This window comes from Bufo bufo, chromosome 4 (assembly GCF_905171765.1).
Source record: "Bufo bufo chromosome 4, aBufBuf1.1, whole genome shotgun sequence".
Lineage (NCBI taxonomy): Eukaryota > Metazoa > Chordata > Amphibia > Anura > Bufonidae > Bufo > Bufo bufo.
In genome coordinates this window covers 632709362-632730174 of record NC_053392.1, presented here as the reverse complement: position 1 = coordinate 632730174, position 20813 = coordinate 632709362, and the positions used below count along the sequence as shown (strand labels likewise).

At 47.0% G+C, this 20813-nt stretch overlaps 2 protein-coding genes and 1 long non-coding RNA gene across 6 annotated transcripts in view; 2 read left to right on the top strand and 1 right to left on the bottom strand.

The window, feature by feature from the left end:
• LOC120999841 overlaps positions 1-20813 on the bottom strand; it is a 190356-nt gene that overhangs the window by 26180 nt on the left and 143363 nt on the right. The window lies entirely within an intron of this gene.
• The window catches only part of LOC120999840 (ATP-binding cassette sub-family C member 10-like), a 269544-nt gene that overhangs the window by 107730 nt on the left and 141001 nt on the right, over positions 1-20813 (top strand). The window lies entirely within an intron of this gene.
• ABCC10 (ATP binding cassette subfamily C member 10) overlaps positions 19851-20813 on the top strand; it is a 141964-nt gene continuing 141001 nt past the window's right edge. For all 3 annotated transcript variants that reach the window (XM_040430857.1, XM_040430856.1, XM_040430855.1), the window contains exon 1: positions 19851-19896. The gene's annotated coding sequence lies outside the window, so the exon portion shown is untranslated. The remainder of the gene's footprint in view (positions 19897-20813) is intronic.

Here is a 20813-nt window from a genome sequence, read left to right as displayed (position 1 = left end):
CTCCTTGTGGCTGCCCCATACAGTATAACGTCTCCTTGTGGCTGCCCCCATACAGTATAACGTCTCCTTGTGGCTGCCCCCATACAGTATAACGGCTCCTTGTGGCTGACCCCATACAGTATAACGTCTCCTTGTGGCTGCCCACATACAGTATAACGTCTCCTTGTGGCTGCCCCCATACAGTATAATGGGTCCTTGTGGCTGCCCCCATACAGTATAACGTCTCCTTGTGGCTGCCCCCATACAGTATAACGTCTCCTTGTGGCTGCCCCCATACAGTATAACGGCTCCTTGTGGCTGCCCCCATACAGTATAACGTCTCCTTGTAGCTGCCCCCATACAGTATAACGTCTCCTTGTAGCTGCCCCCATACAGTATAACATCTCCTTGTGGCTGCCCCATACAGTATAACGTCTCCTTGTGGCTGCCCCCATACAGTATAACGTCTCCTTGTGGTTCCCCCCATACAGTATAACGTCTCCTTGTGGTTCCCCCCATACAGTATAACATCTCCTTGTGGCCCCCATACAGTATAACGTCTCCTTGTGGCTGCCCCCATACAGTATAACATCTCCTTGTGGCTGCCCCCATACAGTGTAACGTCTCCTTGTGGCTGCCCCCATACAGTATAACGGCTCCTTGTGGCTGACCCCATACAGTATAACGTCTCCTTGTGGCTGCCCACATACAGTATAACGTCTCCTTGTGGCTGCCCCCATACAGTATAACGGGTCCTTGTGGCTGCCCCCATACAGTATAACGTCTCCTTGTGGCTGCCCCCATACAGTATAACGTCTCCTTGTGGCCGCCCCCATACAGTATAACGTCTCCTTGTGGCTGCCCCATACAGTATAACGTCTCCTTGTGGCTGCCCCCATACAGTATAACGTCTCCTTGTGGTTCCCCCCATACAGTATAACGGCTCCTTGTGGCTGCCCCCATACAGTATAACGTCTCCTTGTAGCTGCCCCCATACAGTATAACGTCTCCTTGTAGCTGCCCCCATACAGTATAACATCTCCTTGTGGCTGCCCCCATACAGTATAACGTCTCCTTGTGGCTGCCCCCATACAGTATAACGTCTCCTTGTGGTTCCCCCCATACAGTATAACGTCTCCTTGTGGTTCCCCCCATACAGTATAACATCTCCTTGTGGCCCCCATACAGTATAACGTCTCCTTGTGGCTGCTCCCATACAGTATAACATCTCCTTGTGGCTGCCCCCATACAGTGTAACGTCTCCTTGTGGCTGCCCCCATACAGTATAACATCTCCTTGTGGCCCCCCATACAGTATAACGTCTCCTTGTGGCTGCCCCCATACAGTATAACGTCTCCTTGTGGCTGCCCCCATACAGTATAACGTCTCCTTGTGGCTGCCCCCATACAGTATAACGTCTCCTTGTGGCTGCCCCCATACAGTATGTCTCCTTGTAGCTGCCCCCATACAGTGTAAAGTCTCCTTGTGGCTGCCCCCATACAGTATAACGTCTCCTTGTGGCTGCCCCCATACAGTATAACGTCTCCTTGTGGCTGCCCCCATACAGTGTAACGTCTCCTTGTGGCTGCCCACATACAGTATAACGTCTCCTTGTGGCTGCCCCCATACAGTGTAACGTCTCCCTGTGGCTGCCCCCCATACAGTATAACGTCTCCTTGTGGCTGCCCCCATACAGTGTAACGTCTCCTTGTGGCTGCCCACATACAGTATAACGTCTCCTTGTGGCTGCCCCCATACAGTGTAACGTCTCCCTGTGGCTGCCCCCCATACAGTATAACGTCTCCTTGTGGCTGCCCCCATACAGTATAACGTCTCCTTGTGGCTGCCCCCCATACAGTATAACGTCTTCTTGTAGCTGCCCCCATACAGTATAACGTCTCCCTGTGGCTGCCCCCATACAGTATAACGTCTCCTTGTGGCTGACCCCACACAGTGTAACGTCTTCTTGTGGCCCCCCCATACAGTGTAACGTCTCCTTGTGGCTGCCCCCATACAGTATAACGTCTCCTTGTGGCTGCCCCCATACAGCATAACGTCTCCTTGTGGCTGCCCCCATACAGCATAACATCTCCTTGTGGCTGCCCCCATACAGTATAACCTCTCCTTGTGGCCCCCATACAGTATAACGTCTCCTTGTGGCTGCCCCCATACAGTATAACGTCTCCTTGTGGCCCCCATACAGTATAACGTCTCCTTGTGGCTGCCCCCCATACAGTATAATGTCTCCTTGTGGCCCCCATACAGTATAACGTCTCCTTGTGGCTGCCCCCATACAGTATAACGTCTCCTTGTAGCTGCCCCCATACAGTATAACGTCTCCTTGTGGCTGCCCCCATACAGTATAACGTCTCCTTGTGGCTGACCCCATACAGTATAACGTCTCCTTGTGGCTGACCCCATACAGTATAACGTCTCCTTGTGGCTGCCCCCATACAGTATAACGTCTCCCTGTGGCTGCCCCCATACAGTATAACGTCTCCTTGTGGCTGCCCCCATACAGTATAACGTCTCCTTGTGGCTGTTCCCATACAGTATAACGTCCCCTTGTGGCTGCCCCCATACAGTATAACGTCTCCTTGTGGCTGCCCCCATACAGTATAACGTCTCCTTGTGGCTGTCCCATACAGTATAACGTCTCCTTGTAGCTGCCCCCATACAGTATAACGTCTCCTTGTGGCTGCCCCCATACAGTATAACGTCTCCTTGTGGCTGCCCCCATACAGTATAACGTCTCCTTGTGGCTGCCCCCCATACAGTATAACGTCCCCTTGTGGCTGCCCCCATACAGTATAACGACTCCTTGTGGCTGCCCCATACAGTATAACGTCTCCTTGTAGCTGCCCCCATACAGTATAACGTCTCCTTGTGGCTGCCCCCATACAGTATAACGTCTCCTTGTGGCTGACCCCATACAGTATAACGTCTCCTTGTGGCTGCCCCCATACAGTGTAACGTCTCCTTGTGGCTGCCCCCATACAGTATAATGTCTCCCTGTGGCCCCAAGTGTTTTTTTCTTCTAAATGGGCATTAATCGCGATAAATTTCTTAATATCGTTATCGTGGGAATATTTTTGATATCGTCCAACCCTATCTAGTATAACTACTGTGAGGAGGCACATATCTGGGTATAACTACTGTGAGGGAGCACATATCTGGGTATAACTACTGTGAGGGGCACATATCTGGTATATTACTGTGAGGGGGCACATATCTAGTATAACTACTGTGAGGGGCACATATCTTGTATAACTACTGTGAGGGAGCACATATCTGGTATAACTACTGTGAGGGGCACATATCTTGTATAACTACTGTGAGGGGGCACATATCTTGGTATAACTACTGTGAGGGGGCACATATCTGGTATAACTACTGTGAGGGGGCACATATCTTGGTATAACTACTGTGAGGGGGCACATATCTGGTATAACTACTGTGAGGGGGCACATATCTGGTATAACTACTGTGAGGGGGCACATATCTTGGTATAACTACTGTGAGGGGGCACATATCTGGATATAACTACTGTGAGGGAGCACATATCTGGTATAACTACTGTGAGGGGCACATATCTTGTATAACTACTGTGAGGGGGCACATATCTGGGTATAACTACTGTGAGGGAGCACATATCTGGTATAACTACTGTGAGGGGCACATATCTTGTATAACTACTGTGAGGGGGCACATATCTGGACATAACTACAGTGAGGGGGCACATATCTGGGTTTAACTACTGTGAGGGGCACATATCTAGTATAACTACTTTGAGGGGGCACATATTTGGATATAATTGTGAGGGGCACATATCTGGATATAACTACTGTGAGGGAGCACATATCTGGGTATAACTACTGTGAGGAGGCACATATCTTGTATAACTACTGTGAGGGGGCACATATCTGGGTATAACTACTGTGAGGGAGCACATATCTGGTATAACTACTGTGAGGGGCACATATCTTGTATAACTACTGTGAGGGGGCACATATCTGGTATAACTACTGTGAGGGGGCACATATCTTGGTATAACTACTGTGAGGGGGCACATATCTGGTATAACTACTGTGAGGGGGCACATATCTGGAAATAACTACTGTGAGGGAGCACATATCTGGTATAACTACTGTGAGGGGCACATATCTTGTATAACTACTGTGAGGGGGCACATATCTGGGTATAACTACTGTGAGGGAGCACATATCTGGTATAACTACTGTGAGGGGCACATATCTTGTATAACTACTGTGAGGGGGCACATATCTGGACATAACTACAGTGAGGGGGCACATATCTGGGTTTAACTACTGTGAGGGGCACATATCTAGTATAACTACTGTGAGGGGGCACATATTTGGATATAATTGTGAGGGGCACATATCTGGATATAACTACTGTGAGGGAGCACATATCTGGGTATAACTACTGTGAGGAGGCACATATCTTGTATAACTACTGTGAGGGGGCACATATCTGGGTATAACTACTGTGAGGGAGCACATATCTGGTATAACTACTGTGAGGGAGCACATATCTGGTATAACTACTGTGAGGGGCACATATCTTGTATAACTACTGTGAGGGGGCACATATCTGGACATAACTACAGTGAGGGGGCACATATCTGGGTATAACTACTGTGAGGGGTACATATCTAGTATAACTACTGTGAGGGGGCACATATCTGGATATAATTGTGAGGGGCACATATCTGGATATAACTACTGTGAGGGAGCACATATCTGGGTATAACTACTGTGAGGAGGCACATATCTTGTATAACTACTGTGAGGGGGCACATATCTGGGTATAACTACTGTGAGGGAGCACATATCTGGTATAACTACTGTGAGGGGCACATATCTGGGTATAACTACTGTGAGGGAGCACATATCTGGGTATAACTACTGTGAGGAGGCACATATCTGGAATAACTACTGTGAGGGGGCACATATCTGGGTATAACTACTGTGAGGAGGCTCATATCTTGTATAACTACTGTGAGGGGGCACATATCTGGGTATAACTACTGTGAGGGGCACATATCTGGTATAACTACTGTGAGGGGCACATATCTGGGTATAACTACTGTGAGGAGGCACATATCTGGGTATAACTACTGTGAGGGGGCACATATCTAGTATAACAACTGTGAGGGGGCACATATCTGGGTATAACTACTGTGAGGAGGCATGTATCTGGGTATAACTACTGTGAGGGGGCACATATCTAGTATAACAACTGTGAGGGGGCACATATCTGATATAACTACTGTGAGGGGGCACATATCTGGGTATAACTACTGTGAGGAGGCACGTATCTGGGTATGACTACTGTGAGGGGGCACATATCTGATATAACTACTGTGAGGGGGCACATATCTGGGTATAACTACTGTGAAGGGGCACATATCTGGGTATAACTACTGTGAAGGGGCACATATCTGGGTATAACTACTGTGAAGGGGCACATATCTGGTATATTACTGTGAGGGGGCACATATCTGGTATAACTACTGTGAGGGGGCACATATCTGGTATAACTACTGTGAGGGGCACATATCTGGTATAACTACTGTGAGGGGCACATATCTGGTATATTACTGTGAGGGGCACATATCTGGTATAACTATTGTGAGGGGGCACATATCTGGTATAACTACTGTGAGGGGCACATATCTGGTATATTACTGTGAGGGGCACATATCTGGTATATTACTGTGAGGGGCACATATCTGGTATATTACTGTGAGGGGCACATATCTGGGTATAACTACTGTGAGGGGGGCACATATCTGGGTATAACTACTGTGAGGGGCACATATCTGGTATATTACTGCGAGGGGGGCACATATCTGGGTATAACTACTGTGAGGGGCACATATCTAGTATAACTACTGTGAGGGGCACATATCTAGTATAACTACTGTGAGGGGCACATATCTGGTATATTACTGTGAGGGGGCACATATCTGGACATAACTACAGTGAGGGGGCACATATCTGGGTATAACTACTGTGAGGGGGCACGCGTTAATTTCTTAACGATAATTTGTTTTCCCTTAGTCCTAACAGCAGCACATGTGGGGTTTATCCGCCCCAGTGAAACTGGTAGGAAAGACGGAATATTTAATGAAGTAAAGTAATCAAATAAATCCACGCCCCCATTACCTCCCTATAAGAGGCCAAACCCCCCATACATCAGTGTGTCATAACAAGAAACTCTCAAAAAACAAAAACAAAGGGAGGGATATTTGTGTGCTGCTGTTAGGACTAAGGGAAAACAAATTATCGTTAAGAAATTATCGCTTCCCTTACGTCCTAACCAGCAGCACATGTGGGGACTTAGCAAGAAGTTAGCCTAAAGGGTAGGGACTTCAATGCTGAATGGAACTCAAAACAGACCGCCCAAAGGCAGTGTCTTCTGAACCCCTGAGGTTGAGTCTATAATGGCTCATAAGTGTAGAATGTAAGCTCCAGGAGGCCGCGGAACAAATCTGTTCCAGTGGAATAAGAGACCTTTCGGCCCAATTAGTAGAGACTGCTCGGGTGGAGTGAGCAGTGACAAAGGCAGGAGGAGGTCTATTCTGGGAAGCGAAAGATTCTCTGATGGCCTCTCTGATCCATCTACTTAGAGTAGGCTTAGAGGCCTTCTTCCCTTTATTCCTGCCAAAGAACAGGATAAGAAGATTCTCTGACCTTCTGAACTCCTGGGATCTCTCAATGTAGATTCTCAAACATCTGGCCACATCCAGAGTATAGAGGGAACTTTCTTCTGCAGAGGAAGAAGAGGAACATAACACAGGCAAAGACACAACTTGATTAATGTTGTGCACTCTGTCCGGTAAAAATAAAGTGTATGGCTCATACGCCGAAAAAGCCTGAAGCTCTGAAATGCGTTTGGCCGAAGTTACGGCCAACAAAAAGGTTACCTTCCAGGATAAAAAACTTAAAGTCCACTTCTTCCAAGGGTTCAAAGGGGGGACCACTCAACCCTTTATGCACCACTGAGAGATCCCACTGCGGTATAGGTCTTGAAATGCTAGGCTTAAGGAACCTCTTAATCAGAGGGTCTTGATGTAAAGATCTGCCAAAGGGCTGAGGCCCTTATCTAGTCCATCCTGCATGAACTGGAGAATAGCTGATACTGGAGGATCCTGAGATGGTACTTGATGAGATGCACACCATAGAAGAAAAATGCGCTTTACCCTGGCGTAGGCCTTGACAGTCCCAGGAGCTCTGGAATGAGACATCGTTCTTAAGACCGCTGCTGATAGCCCTTCAGGCTCTAGAAGGGACTCATCAATCTCCAGGCTGTCAGATTGAGTCTGGATGGATCCAGGCAGAGCTGAGTGCCCCTGGACACCAGGTTCTGCAGTGGGGGAAGCTTCCAATATTGCCCTCGGCTCATCTGCATGAGCAGGGTAAACCAAGACCTCCTGGGCCAGAATGGAATCACGGCTATTACTGAGGCTTGGTCCTGCCGATTCTTCATCAATACCCTGGGTATCATGGCGATGGGAGGAAAGATGTAGGCCAGTCTGAACTCCCATGGAATTGACAGAGCATCTACTGCCAAGGGATTGTCCTCCCGATACAGGGAACAGAACGTTTCCACTTTGGCATTGAATCTTGTCACCATGAGATCTGTCTGGGCGACCCCACCGGAGAGTGATCTGATGAAAGATCTCCTGGTTCAGAGACATTTCTCCCAGAGCTGGGACTTCTCTGCTGAGCTGGTCCGCAACCACATTCAGGGACCCCCGAATGTGGACTGCTGAAAGGTGGGAAAGATTCTGCTCTGCCCAAGACAGAATTAGACCTACTTCTGAGAGTAGACTCTGAGACCTGGTGCCTCCCTGTTTGTTGATGTAGGATACCGCAGTTTGTTGATGTAGGATACCGCAGTAGAATTGTCCGAGCGAACCCTTACAGCCTTGTTTCTGATAAGGGGGAAAAAATGAAAGAGAGCCACCCGGATTGCTCTGAGTTCTCTCAGATTGGATGACATCAAACGCTCTTGAGGGCTCCAGGATCCTTGAACTTGAAGTTCCTCTAGATGGGCACCCCAGCCTAGAAGGGATGCATCTGTTGTCAACAGGATCCAACAAGGTTGGATCAAGGACCTCCCATCTTTGACCCGTTTCTACCACTTCAGTGAGCGGCGAGCTTGAGATGACAGGGAGCACTTTGTCTCTAGCCCTCTGGGAGTTCGATCCCATAGACTCAGAACTTCCGCTTGAAGAGGGCGAATATGCCACAAGGCCCAAGGAACCGCATCCACGGCTGCTGACATTAGGCCTAACATCCTCATCAATACTCTGATAGTTACCCGGCGGGGAACCATGAGTTGATCTGCAGTCTTGGAAATGCGTAACTTCCTTTCCGGAGAAAGGTAGAGCGTCATGTTGGCAGAATCTATTATGAACCCTAGAAACCTCCTGGTAGTGGAGGGAGAAATCTCTGACTTCTGCCAATTGATAATCCAGCCCAAGCGCTGGAGGAAGGACTGAGCCTGCAGCAGATGAAGCGTCTCTACCGAGTGGGCTTTTAGAAGCCAATCGTCCAGATATGGAATGATCTCCAGGCCTCTCAGTCTGAGCGGAGCTACTATAGCTATTACCACTTTGGTGAAGATGTAAGGCGCGGTTGTGATGCCGAAGGGAAGCGCGGCAAACTGAAAATGTTTCACCGTCCCCCTTAGACTCACTGCCACTCGTAGATACTTCCTGTGGGCCTGGCACACAGGGATGTGGAGCTAGGCATCCCTTAGATCCAGTGTAACCATCAGGTCCACTGGGCTCAGGATGCTGATTACCGATTTGATGGTTTCCATCCGGAACCGCCTTTTCTTTATGAATCGGTTGAGGTAGCGGAGATCTATGATCATGCGTCAACCTCCTGTGGCTTTGGGAACAAGGAAAACTGGCGAATAAACGCCGGATCCAATCTCTTCTGGAGGAACCTCCTCCAAGGCCCTTTTCTGCCTGTATTCCAGTATAGACTCCTCCAACACCGATTGCTTCTCGCGCAGAAGTAATCTTGTCAAAACTAATTTTTCTGGGGGAACAGATAAAAATTCTATCCTGTACCCTGTCCTTATTATATTCAGGACCCAGGGATCTGGAACAAACTCTGTCCAGGTATTTAGAAAAAAAGTTAAACGGCCTCCGACTTAGAGGTCTGAAAGAATAGGAGTCAAATTTATGACTGGATCTGACGGAAGGGGAGGGCCGTCACTGGTCGGCTTTATTGTTTTTGTTCACACCGGAACGATATGATCCTCCCCTCCTGGACCCACGGCCTCGCTGAGGCCTGGATTGGCCCTGAAAGGGTCTGGACCCTCTACCCTGCCTACCCCTACCCCTAGGGGTTTGAGAGAGGCATTTACCTTTTTTATCGGCAAGACCCTCCATAATGCGGTCCAGTTCAGCCCCAAAAAGCCTTCCTGGCTCGTAAGGGAGGCTGCATAAATTATACTTGGAGGCATTATCTGCCACCCAAGGTTTTAGCCATAGTGGCCTCCTACCCGCTGAAGAGAGGGCCATAGCCTTAGAGGCTAATTTTAACTGCTGTGGGCCGGAGTCACACAGAAATTCCACGGCAAGTAGAATGGACTTAAACCGCGCCAGGATGTCATCACGGGATATGCCAGAGTCGATATCCGACTGCACCTGTCGGAGGCGTCTTTGGAGGAAGACGGCTACCTCCGTAGAGGATATAGCCACAGATGCAGCAGCAGCAGCAGTGGAGTAAGATCTTCTCAAGGTGCATTCTACCAGCCTGTCCATTGGGTCCTGTAAGTTGGAGCCGTCATCAGCCGGGACAAGAGTCCTCTTAGACAATTTTGCAATTGCCAAATCAACTTTTGGCACAGTGCCCCACTGGTCTAATTGGGATTTCACAATCGGGTACATGGATTTGAAGCGCTTTGAGATGACCGGTGCCTTCTCAGGATGCTTCCATTCTAGTTTCATTAACCGAGACATAGTCTCGTCCACTTTGAAGGCCCTTGGCCCCCTAGAGGTGGACTCTGAAGCTTCCCCGGGATCAACATCCTGGTCCCCCGACCGGATGGATCTAAGTAACCTCTGGGTCTTCTCTACAGGAAAGAAGTACCTTACAGCCTCTTCTTCCTCCCCGCTAGACTCAGAGGAATGGACTTCGTCCACGGTATGGTAGGCTTCCTCCTGCATAGGAGTGGGTCTCAGAGGAGATCGGACACTGGGTCTTCTGGATGACACGGAATCCCTTAGGGTGTTCATTGAGGACTCCACAAAGTCCTTTACCCAGACTACTACGTCCCGTATGGTAGGCTCCGTATCAGGAGGCAGAGAAGGAGGACGGCAAGAGGGACACCTATTAAATTCATAGGAGTCTGCTAGAGGGGTGTCACAATCCCTACATGCCAAATGCTTGCGCTTGGATGACGTCTTGCGCCCAGACCGATCCCCTTCACCGGCAGAGGACATTATCTGCAGAGAAAAAATTATAATGAATGAACAATGTCTATCCCTTAGACAAACAAAGAAGCAGAAAACCTACCAGGAACAGGAAAACTGGTAACTAAAGTAGTTTGCCTCAGTAACCAACCCAAGGCTGCAAACAGCACAGCCTGGAAGGACTGGAGGCTATATATATTTAAATTTGGCACCCAAAGTGACGTCAGACGCCAGGTTTGAACAAACTTTAATCATTGTTGTTCACCGACAGACCACCAGAGGGCGCTGGCACACAAGCTCCCGCAGGTGAAGAGAGGAAACCAAACAGGAAGCTGAATACAGGAGCTCCGTGCCTAGGACAGGAGCTTGCCTGCCGCCACCACGCCGCACAGCAGAACCAGCTTCCATCAGATAAGCTGCAACCCTGAAAGAAAAACACAAGGTTAGCCTGTAATCTAAGAGTACGGCAGCCAAATGGCTGCCCCCGTCTGTCCTGCAGTCCCAAGGACAGAAAAAAACACACTGATGTATGGGGGGTTTGGCCTCTTATAGTGAGGTAATGGGGGCGTGGATTTATTAGATTACTTTACTTCATTAAATATTCCGTCTGTCCTACCAGTTTCACTGGGGCGGATAAACCCCACATGTGCTGCTGGTTAGGACGTAAGGGAACTATCTAGTATAACTACTGTGAGGGGGCACATATCTGGATATAATTGTGAGGGGCACATATCTGGATATAACTACTGTGAGGGAGCACATATCTGGGTATAACTACTGTGAGGGGCACATATCTGGATATAACTACTGTGAGGGGCACATATCTGGATATAACTACTGTGAGGGAGCACATATCTGGATATAACTACTGTGAGGGAGCACATATCTGGGTATAACTACTGTGAGGGGCACATATCTGGGTATAACTACTGTGAGGGGCACATATCTGGATATAACTACTGTGAGGGAGCACATATCAGGATATAACTACTGTGAGGGGGCACATATCTTGTATAACTACTGTGAAGGGGCACATATCTGGGTATAACTACTGTGAGGGGGCACATATCTGGTATATTACTGTGAGGGGGCACATATCTGGGTATAACTACTGTGAGGAGGCACGTGTCTAGGTATAACTACTGTGAGGGGGCACATATCTGATATAACTACTGTGAGGGGCACATATCTGATATAACTACTGTGAGGGGGCACATATCTGGTATAATTACTGTGAGGGGCACATATCTGGTATAATTACTGTGAGGGGGCACATATCTAGTATAACAACTGTGAGGGGGCACATATCTGGTATAACTACTGTGAAGGGGCACATATCTGGGTATAACTACTGTGAGGGGCACATATCTGGTATATTACTGTGAGGGGGCACATATCTGGCATAACTACTGTGAGGGTAACATATCTGTTATAACTACTGTGAGGGGGCACATATCTGGTATAACTACTGTGAGGGGCACATATCTGGTATAACTACTGTGAGGGGGCAGATATCTGGTATAACTACTGTGAGGGGGCACATATCTGGTATAACTACTGTGAGGGGCACATATCTGGTATAACTACTGTGAGGGGGCAGATATCTGGTATAACTACTGTGAGGGGCAGATATCTGGTATAACTACTGTGAGGGGGCACATATCTGGTATATTACTGTGAGGGGCACATATCTGGTATAATTACTGTGAGGGGGCACATATCTGGTATATTACTGTGAGGGGCACATATCTGGTATAACTACTGTGAGGGGGCAGATATCTGGTATAACTACTGTGAGGGGCACATATCTGGTATAACTACTGTGAGGGGGCAGATATCTGGTATAACTACTGTGAGGGGGCACATATCTGGTATATTACTGTGAGGAGCACATATCTGGTATAACTACTGTGAGGGGGGCACATATCTGGTATAACTACTGTGAGGGGCACATATCTGGTATAACTACTGTGAGGGGGCAGATATCTGGTATAACTACTGTGAGGGGCAGATATCTGGTATAACTACTGTGAGGGGCACATATCTGGTATAACTACTGTGAGGGGGCAGATATCTGGTATAACTACTGTGAGGGGCAGATATCTGGTATAACTACTGTGAGGGGGCACATATCTGGTATATTACTGTGAGGGGCACATATCTGGTATATTACTGTGAGGGGGCACATATCTGGTATATTACTGTGAGGGGCACATATCTGGTATATTACTGTGAGGGGGCACATATCTGGTATAATTACTGTGAGGGGGGCACATATCTGGGTATAACTACTGTGAGGAGGCACATATCTGGTATAACTACTGTGAGGGGCACATATCTGGTATATTACTGTGAGGGGCACATATCTGGTATATTACTGTGAGGAGGCACATATCTGGTATATTACTGTGAGGGGGTACATATCTGGTATAATTACTGTGAGGGGGCACATATCTGGTATATTACTGTGAGGGGGCACATATCTGGTATATTACTGTGAGGGGCACATATCTGGTATATTACTGTGAGGGGCACATATCTGGTATAATTACTGTGAGGGGCACATATCTGGGTATAACTACTGTGAGGGGCACATATCTGGGTATAAGGAAGAGAAATCCGTCTCACTTCAGGTGAAGTATTATAACTTTATTCCAGCGTAGTAAAATCCGTAAACAAGTAACATAAATCAATCGACGCGTTTCCGACGATATGTGGGTCCTTCCTCATGACAAACGTGCATATGAAATGTTTACGGATTTTACTTCGCTGGAATAAAGTTATACTACTTCACCTGAAGTGAGCCGGACTTCTCTTCTCTGTCCTCTGGATCTCACCGCGCCCAGGTGCGGCCTCCGTGCACACAGGTGATTCAACCACCGCAGGTGAGAGCTGCCTCACTATCTTTCCGTATTGTTTACCTGGTGGCGTGCACTCCCTGTACGGACTTCCAATAATACAGCGTTGTTTTCCGGTTTTTCTCCTGGAACATGGCACACATTTCATTACGCCCTGTGGATAATGATGATGACAGGGTAAGGAAAATGAACGCCATTTTTGATGTTCCTAAGCAAGAATTACAAGATGTACTAAATATGAAGATGCAAATGTCATCGCTAGAGAATCTGTTACTCAAGGAGTTACGGACATGGTGGGACGCCACATGACATAGATAAGAAAATTATCCCCCGTGGCCTGCGGATTAACTCCGACTCCTTCATCTCACAGTGGCAAACCATTCTATCGGAACTGATAGTGCGCCACGAACAGGACACCCTCTCTAATGTGAGAGAAGAAATTAAAATCATTTAGCTCCACAGAACGCGAGTCACAGGAGTCTTCACCAGACCCAGCTGACCTCCCCACTAACAACTCGGAGAAGAATCCCAACCTCCGTGTGACATCCGTGGCCTAACACAGGAAAGAATCAAAAAACGACGGGCAGGCCGGAGGCACCGGAAGAAATCACTGCTACCCGTCCAGGCAGAAAAGATAACCAAGGACATACAAGTCATCAATCTGTCGGCATCCATCATTACATCGCAACAGGTCAAGGTTCTACAAAAGGGACTTTCGTTCTCACCCACAAACCACTTCAACCTTTACCGCACGATCCTGGATGTCAATAGATTCGCCCGGAACCTCACACTGAGGAAGCATTTCCGGGGGGAACCTTTGGGAGATGCACCAGATGCCGCTGTTTCTTCTCCGTTGCAAGTTCCACCGGACTCTGATACAAACCAGGGACTTGACAGCACGGCTCCTTGCATCTATCTGCGGCCACGGTAGTAAGTCTGTCACGGTTAATGCTATGTCCACATTATATAGTAACACCATGAGTTTTGCTGATTTGGTCCAATGTAACTCCCTTCAAACTGCTATCAGCGATGAGGGGGCTACATTAATACTTCCCCACAGGGATTCTTACCCCATCCAATCCCGATCGATTGCTCTTGATAAATACCAGGAATTGGTAGAGAGAGAATGATGTCTCTTAGATGATACCACCAGAGCACAGGGACACTCCAATGTGACCGCAGCAGAAGAAACTGCCCTTCGTGATCTGGGGGAAAGGGAGGACATTATCATCAGAGAGGCGGACAAGGGGGGGTCCGTGGTTGTACTGGACAAAGGCTTATATGGATCCCTTGTAACCACTATGTTAGGTGACATTGGGGTTTATGTCCGCTTGTCCAGTGACCCATTAAGGGCTTTTCAATCAGAAATGAAGAATCTCCTGTCACGTGGTTGCCTCAGTACCAGAGAGAGGGAATACATTTTTGTGGAACATCCTATAGCTCCTATTTTCCATGCATTACCTAAAGTCCACAAGGATGTATTCCCCCCACCCCTCAGACCCATCGTGGCTGGTATAGGCTTCTCTGAGTGGGTGGACTCCCTGCTACCACCGCTGATGCCACTTATTCCGGGCTTTCTGAAGGATACGAGGGCAGTATTACAAGCCTTCGCTGACTTCGAGTGGAGGATAACAGTGGACATCACGTCCTTGTACACTAATACTCCCCACAATCTAGCTGTTGTCTCACTGAGGTGGTTTTTTGAACACTATAGTGATTACACCCAGGTACTCAGGGAGTATGTTGTTCAGGTGGTGGACTTCCTCTTCAGGCACAACTATTTTCTGTTTGGTGAGAACTTTTACCTCCAGGTGTCGGGGGTGTCGATGGGGGCCAAGTTCTCTCCCTCCATTGCAATCATATTCATGGCACGGTGGGAAGGACACTGTCTCCTCATCGACACCTCTCCACTCCTGGACCGCCTGCTCCGGTATGGACGTTACATGGACGACCTGCTGATGGTATGGTCTGGCGGTGTGGCGTCCATACTGGAGCTCATGGAATATTTCAATTCCAAGGTGGACTGCATACAATTTGTTCTCCACACTCATCAAACTGAGATCCAGTTTTTGGATCTGTGCCTGAGGGGGGAGGTCTCCGCCCATAGGGTTAATACATTTACCCACCGGAAACAACTTGCTGGGAATACCATATTACTGGCCCAGTCATGCCATCCCTCCCTCACCATTCACAGTATCCCCAAGGGTGAATTGATACGTGCCCGTCGGAACTGTCCCGATCAGAAGGCTTTTGAAAGGGAAGCTTCTAACATAACTGAAAGATTGCTACGTAGGGATTACTCATGTACGAATATACAGCAGGCCACCAAGGTGGTCTCAAACATGAACAGACAGTCCCTCATTTTTCCCAAACAGTCCACGGCATCTAGACAACCAGCAGATACTGACCACAGCAAACAAGCAACTTATTTCGTCACACAATACAGCCAAGAATTCTCTGCCATATGCAAAATTATGAAGAAATATTTTCACGTGCTCAACTTTGATGGCGACTGGTCTGATATTGTGTGTAACGGAATTAAGTGTGTGGCCAGGAGAGCGCCCGCCCTGGGCAACATTATCAGCCCCAGCTTTATCTCAGAGGGAAGGAAACCACAAGCCACTTGGTTACAACACAAAGGTAACTTCAAATGTGGACACAAAACATGTATCTGTTGTCACCACATGACCACCGAGAAAACGTCCAAATCTATGACTAATGGAAAGTATATAACATCCAGTCTTATAGTAACTGTGACACCAAACACGTGGTCTATCTCATCACATGTACAATGTGCTCTCTGCTATATGTGGGCTGCACCACCAATCGGATCGGCAGACACATATCCGATGTGCCACATTATAAAGACCCGAATGTCTCTGAGACGTGTCCCATCTACAAGTCCAGGGTATAGAAAGGGTCCATCTGCCGCCGAGGAAACCCCTTAACAGGGAGGCCTTCTGGATCTTCCAGCTGGGACCTCGTCAGCCATGATCTCATCCTACAATACTGACATGAGATCGCGGCGTTCTCTTCTCTTTTCCTTTGTGTATATTTATTGACCTTTTGATTATTGCTCTTTTTGAATCTTGATTTTCACCTATTACCATCATTACTGTTTTTGTGGCAGCATTTATACCACGGCCTCCTTCTCACGTTGCTTTGATCCTGATTGTAAAGTTTTTTTAACTTGGTTAATTTGCATGTGAACACCGCCTGATGTCCCCTCCCCCCAGGTGATACTCATTAACCTGGGGTCAGTCTGGGATACATAAGGAGGGGCTCCCATTTCATATGCACGTTTGTCATGAGGAAGGACCCACATATCCAAGAGGTCGGAAACGCGTCGACTGATTTATGTTACTTGTATACGGATGTTACTTCGCTGGAATAAAGTAATAATACTTCACCTGAAGTGAGACGGACTTCTCTTCTCTGTTCTCTGGATTTGACCGCATCCAGGTGATCTAACCACTGCAGGTGAGAGCTGCCTCACTATTGTTCTATATCTGGGTATAACTACTGTGAGGGCACATATCTGGGTATAACTACTGTGAGGGGGCACATATCTGGGTATAACTACTGTGAGGGGCACATATCTGGTATATTACTGTGAGGGGCACATATCTGGGTATAATTACTGTGAGGGGCACATATCTGGGTATAATTACTGTGAGGGGCACATATCTGGGTATAATTACTGTGAGGGGCACATATCTGGTATAACTACTGTGAGGGGGGCACATATCTGGTATATTACTGTGAGGGGGCACATATCTGGTATAACTACTTTGAGGGGGGCACATATCTGGTATAACTACTGTGAGGGGGGCACATATCTGGTATATTACTGTGAGGGGGCACATATCTGGTATATTACTGTGAGGGGCACATATCTGGTATATTACTGTGAGGGGCACATATCTGGTATATTACTGTGAGGGGCACATATCTGGTATATTACTGTGAGGGGCACATATCTGGTATAATTACTGTGAGGGGGGCACATATCTGGTATATTACTGTGAGGGGCACATATCTGGTATAATTACTGTGAGGGGCACATATCTGGTATAATTACTGTGAGGGGGCACATATCTGGTATATTACTGTGAGGGGGCACATATCTGGTATATTACTGTGAGGGGCACATATCTGGTATATTACTGTGAGGGGCACATATCTGGTATATTACTGTGAGGGGCACATATCTGGTATATTACTGTGAGGGGCACATATCTGGTATATTACTGTGAGGGGGCACATATCTGGTATATTACTGTGAGGGGGCACATATCTGGTATATTACTGTGAGGGGCACATATCTGGTATATTACTGTGAGGGGGCACATATCTGGTATATTACTGAATTTACTGTGAGGGGCACATATCTGGTATATTACTGTGAGGGGGCACATATCTGGTATAATTACTGTGAGGGGCACATATCTGGTATATTACTGTGAGGGGCACATATCTGGTATATTACTGTGAGGGGCACATATCTGGTATATTACTGTGAGGGGGCACATATCTGGTATAATTACTGTGAGGGGCACATATCTGGGCATAACTACTGTGAGGGGCACATATCTGGTATATTACTGTGAGGGGCACATATCTGGTATATTACTGTGAGGGGCACATATCTGGTATAATTACTGTGAGGGGGCACATATCTGGTATAACTACTGTGAGGGGCACATATCTGGTATATTACTGTGAGGGGCACATATCTGGTATATTACTGTGAGGGGCACATATCTGGTATAATTACTGTGAGGGGCACATATCTGGTATATTACTGTGAGGGGGGCACATATCTGGTATATTACTGTGAGGGGCACATATCTGGTACATTACTGTGAGGGGGCACATATCTGGTATAATTACTGTGAGGGGGCACATATCTGGTATATTACTGTGAGGGGGCACATATCTGGTATATTACTGTGAGGGGCACATATCTGGTATATTACTGTGAGGGGCACATATCTGGTATATTACTGTGAGGGGCACATATCTGGTATATTACTGTGAGGGGGCACATATCTGGTATATTATTGTGAGGGGCACATATCTGGTATATTACTGTGAGGGGCACATATCTGGTATAATTACTGTGAGGGGCACATATCTGGTATATTACTGTGAGGGGCACATATCTGGTATAATTACTGTGAGGGGCACATATCTGGTATATTACTGTGAGGGGGCACATATCTGGTATATTACTGTGAGGGGGCACATATCTGGTATATTACTGTGAGGGGCACATATCTGGTATAATTACTGTGAGGGGCACATATCTGGTATATTACTGTGAGGGGGCACATATCTGGTATATTACTGTGAGGGGGCACATATCTGGTATAATTACTGTGAGGGGCACATATCTGGTATATTACTGTGAGGGGCACATATCTGGGTATAACTACTGTGAGGGGGGCACATATCTGGTATATTACTGTGAGGGGCACATATCTGGTATATTACTGTGAGGGGCACATATCTGGTATATTACTGTGAGGGGCACATATCTGGTATAATTACTGTGAGGGGCACATATCTGGTATATTACTGTGAGGGGCACATATCTGGTATATTACTGTGAGGGGGCACATATCTGGTATATTACTGTGAGGGGCACATATCTGGTATATTACTGTGAGGGGGGCACATATCTGGTATATTACTGTGAGGGGCACATATCTGGTATAACTACTGTGAGGGGCACATATCTGGTATATTACTGTGAGGGGCACATATCTGGTATAATTACTGTGAGGGGCACATATCTGGTATATTACTGTGAGGGGCACATATCTGGTATAACTACTGTGAGGGGCACATATCTGGTATATTACTGTGAGGGGCACATATCTGGTATAATTACTGTGAGGGGCACATATCTGGTATATTACTGTGAGGGGCACATATCTGGTATAATTACTGTGAGGGGGGCACATATCTGGTATATTACTGTGAGGGGCACATATCTGGTATAATTACTGTGAGGGGGCACATATCTGGTATAACTACTGTGAGGGGCACATATCTGGTATATTACTGTGAGGGGCACATATCTGGTATATTACTGTGAGGGGCACATATCTGGACAGAACTCCTGAGTGCTGTAGGGCCCGGGGCCCCTGGGGCGGTCTCCTGTTGCCCTGAGTGAGAAGAAAGCTGAGGCCTCGTCCCCTGGAGTCCGAGCAGCGATCAGGAGGGAGGGTGTGAGGCCATGGCGGGAGGAGGCCGATAGGTGAGGAATGACCCAGCCCCAGCAGCTCGTGTTACCCTGTATTGGGAGTAATACTCCCATCATCACTGGTGCAGCACTAATTCCAGGTACCGTACATGTACGCTGCCATCTACCGGTTGGAATTACACACGTACTTTACTTCCCCGCTGCAACTAATGACGGCCTCGCTGCCACCTAGCGGCTGGCGCCAGTACTACAATTACGCTGTTCTAACATCACCTCTAGGTACTCTGGTTTAGGTTCCTCACATATTGTCGTCCCGGGAAACATTTCCCCCTCTGTGTTGGTTCCGCTTCCGTGAAGTGAGCTGCCGGGAGCGGGAGGGAAGTGAGGTGAGAAGCGGCAGAAGTCCGTGCAGATCAGATGTGTCTCCATTATAATCCCCGACACTGAGTGTGTGGATGTAACCGAGCAGTGCCACCCCTCAGGATAGACATACAGCCTGTAATATAATGTTCAGGGTATAACATACAGCCTGTAATATAATGTACAATGTATAATATACAGCCTGTAATATAATGTACAGGGTATAATATACAGCCTGTAATATAATGTACCGGGTATAATATACAGCCTGTAATATAATGTACAGGGTATAATATACAGCCTGTAATATAATGTACAATGTATAATATACAGCCTGTAATATAATGTACAGGGTATAATATACAGCCTGCAATATAATGTACAGGGTATAATATACAGCCTGTAATATAATGTACAGGGTATAATATACAGCCTGTAATATAATGTACAGGGTATAACATACAGCCTGTAATATAATGTACGGGGTGTAATATACAGCCTGCAATATAATGTACAGGGTATAATATACAGCCTGTAATATAATGTACAGGGTATAATATACAGCCTGTAATATAATGTACGGGGTGTAATATACAGCCTGTAATATAATGTACAGGGTATAATATACAGCCTGCAATATAATGTACAGGGTATAATATACAGCCTGTAATATAATGTACAGGGTATAATATACATCCTGTAATATAATGTACAGGGTATAATATACAGCCTGCAATATAATGTACAGGGTATAATATACAGCCTGTAATATAATGTACAGGGTATAATATACAGCCTGTAATATAATGTACAGGGTATAATATACAGCCTGTAATATAATGTACAGGGTATAATATACAGCCTGTAATATAATGTACAGTGTATAATATACAGCCTGCAATATAATGTACAGGGTGTAATATACAGCCTGTAATATAATGTA